Source organism: Trichechus manatus, unplaced genomic scaffold (genome assembly GCF_000243295.1).
Source record: "Trichechus manatus latirostris isolate Lorelei unplaced genomic scaffold, TriManLat1.0 scaffold00311, whole genome shotgun sequence".
Lineage (NCBI taxonomy): Eukaryota > Metazoa > Chordata > Mammalia > Sirenia > Trichechidae > Trichechus > Trichechus manatus.
Genome location: NW_004444247.1, coordinates 1,051,768 through 1,055,065, shown reverse-complemented (window position 1 = coordinate 1,055,065; position 3,298 = coordinate 1,051,768).

Below are 3,298 nucleotides of genomic sequence, written 5' to 3'. Positions count from 1 at the left end.
CAACCTGTGATATACAGATGACAGAACCTTGCTTGTTGAAAGTGAAGAGGACTTGAAGCACTTACTGATGAAGATCAAAGACTATAGCCTTCAATATGGATTACACTTAAACATGAAGAAAACAAAAATCCTCACAAGTGGATCAATAAGCAACATCATGATAAATAGAGAAAATATTGGAATTGTCAAGGATTTCATTTTGTTAGGATCCACCATCAATACTCAAGGAAGCAGCAGTCAAGAAATCAAACGATATATTGCATTGGGCAAATCTGCTGCAAAAGACCCCTTTAAAGTGTTAAAGAACAAAGATGTCACTTTGAGGACTAAGGTGTGCCTGACCCAAGCCATGGTATTTTCAATCACATCACATGCATGCAAAAGCTGGACAATGAATAAAGAAGACCCGAGAAGAATTGATGCCTTTGATTTATGGTGTTGGCGAAGAATATTGAATATACCATGGACTGCCAGAAGAATGAACAACAAATCTGTTTTGGAAGAAGTACAGCCAGAATGCTACTTAGCAGTGAGGATGGCAAAACTTCATCTCATATAGTTTGGACATATTATCAGGAGGGACCAGTCCCTGGAGAAGGACATCATGCTTGGTAAAGTAGAGGGTCAGTGAAAAAGAGGAAGATCCTCAATGAGATGGATTGACACAGTGGCTGCAACAATATACTGATACATAGCAACAATTGTAAAGATGGCCCAGGACCGGGCAGTTTTTGTTCTGTTGTACATAGGATCACTATGAGTTGGAACCAACTCGATGGCACCCAACAACAACAACAAAGTAAATAATTTTTACCATGAAGTCAACTGGGACTCGTGGCAACCCCATGTGAGTCCAAGTAGAACTGTACTCAATAGGGTTTTCAATGTACATTTGTAGCACATATACATTTTTCAGAATTAGATTTCCAGGCCTTTCTTCCAAGGTGCCTCTGGTTGGACTCGAGCCTCCAACCTTCTGGTTAGCAGCTGAGTGTGTTAATAGTTTGCAACACCCAGTTACTACTTAGTCCAAATTCCATAGGCTCACATATAAAGTTCTTGATCTGGTTCCACCAAACTTTTCCAGTCAAGTTTCCATTAATCCTGTTCTCAATGCTTTAATCTATTTAAATTGAATTCTCTTTGTTTGGGTTCATAGTTTAGACCTTTTTAATATCATAATTTTTCTCATATCAAATTCTCTTGTATAAATCCCTTGCCCCAAACTGCATTTCCAAATCATCTTCATTGTTAAGTTTCAGCTTACCTTGCCACTTACTTAGTGAGGCGTGTCCTAATTTCCCTAGCTATAACCAAATTATTTCTCCACTGAATCACTCTAGTTATCTATCTTTATTTCTTTCTGGCATATAATTATTTTCTCCTTACGTAAAGATACACACTCTTTGAGGTCATGTTTCATATCTGATTTATTCCATTATCTTCTGTCATTGGCCTAGTTTCTTGCACGTAGAACATTCAAAATAACTGGTTATCAAATGAATGGATTAAATAATAAATAATTGAATGAATCTGGACATGTGAATTTGAAACTCTTATTATCATCACCAAAACATTTCAAGTGAAGGTAATTAAATCATTAGATAAATGTGGATTTATAAATGGATATATCCTGCGTATGGAGATACGTTATAGACATACTCCCAAACATGCAAATAGTCTCTCCAGTTAAAGCTGAGTTGTTTGAGTATGTTACACAAATCACTTTATCTTTTTATGTCCATATGTGGCACATATACATTTTTCTCTCATATGTCCTTCAAAAAGGAATTTTTATTTTTGTGGGTAATTAACTTTGTTCTACACTTTACATCCCACATGTAGAGTAATCTTATGCATTCTAATTATATGCCACAAAACAAAACATTGTGTGAAAATATTTATTTTAAACCAGAATATTATGTTGAGTTGAGAGATTTTCCTGTCATGAACATTTGTTTGCCATCTGTATTCAGTCCAGACAAACTGTTCATTACTATTATTGAAACTTGGATAGTGGACACCCTACCCTTGGAACTATTAAATTATGACAGTCAACAATATATTAAAAATCTGATACTCTAGTATTTTGTGAGCTTTCTCTGGAAAATCCTGAGAAGTTCACTTATTTTCAAAGAAACATTAGTCCTAAGTCACTAACAGTTATATTAATATTGTAAACACAATCCAAACAGTCTGCAATACATTTTTTTCAGTAATAAACTTTGCTTGATTTTTTTCTCATTAACAGAAATCAATGATTCTACTGTAAATAATATTGGATGACAAATTGCACTAAAGGTGGCATTAGACAGGATTCAATTGCTAAAGGACCCTCACAAGACCAACAATGACAAGGTTTACAAATCTAAACCTTCATTGTAGGAAAAGTCTACAATAAGGCATTAAAGTCAAGGTGTGGATCAAAGGCTGACTCCGAGGAAGAACCTGGTGTAAGCTTCTATTGTCTTCCCTTTTTAAGGGCCATGCAAGGATGTGCCTTTTCTCTCAGACCAGGTACAAACTTTTCTCTCAAATCAAGAACCGCCGGTGTGTGCACAGAACCCCACAGAACCAAGAAGTCTAAAATGGAGTCTCATCCAGAGTTTCTTATGCCCTGATGGTCACAGAGGCATATCCCTGCTATGTAACCAACCTCAATGGCAGAACCCTCCTGGGGCATCACCAAGACCAGGTGCAAATCAGCAATCCCACTTATCAAGAAATAATGCTGACACGCTGGTAGAAACCAACTCAAAACTTCTCAGACCCACAGTTACAAAATAACACTAGTAATCAGTGTCATCTTGGCCAGGGTCAATACTGTGCAGATACTTTTCATATTTCAATAAAACAACTCAAGCCAGCTCCAGGCCTGCTGGAAGAAACGCTCACAACTCACAAACCAAACTAATAAGAGACATTTCTTGCAACACATAAGAGTGACAAAGGATTGTTACTGTTGTTGTGAGCCATCCAGTTGATTCTGACTCAGGATTCGTATTCATGATATATATGGCGAATATATGAATTAGAAAGAGAAAGACAACCCAATAAAAAGGAAGAAAAACTTCAGCTTTTTTTTAAAAAAAAAAACACATAAAAGCTCATTAATAATTTTGGAGTGGTCAAAAAATGCAACACTCAGATTGTCAACTTTTTCAGACGTCTGATAGATACGTTTCAGTGAGATGCTTGCAAAACAAAAGCCCTCATATGCTGCCTTGGTAGTATAAAATGATGCAATCACTTAAAAGAACAATTTGGCAAGCTTTACAGTAGTTAAGGATGTTCATAT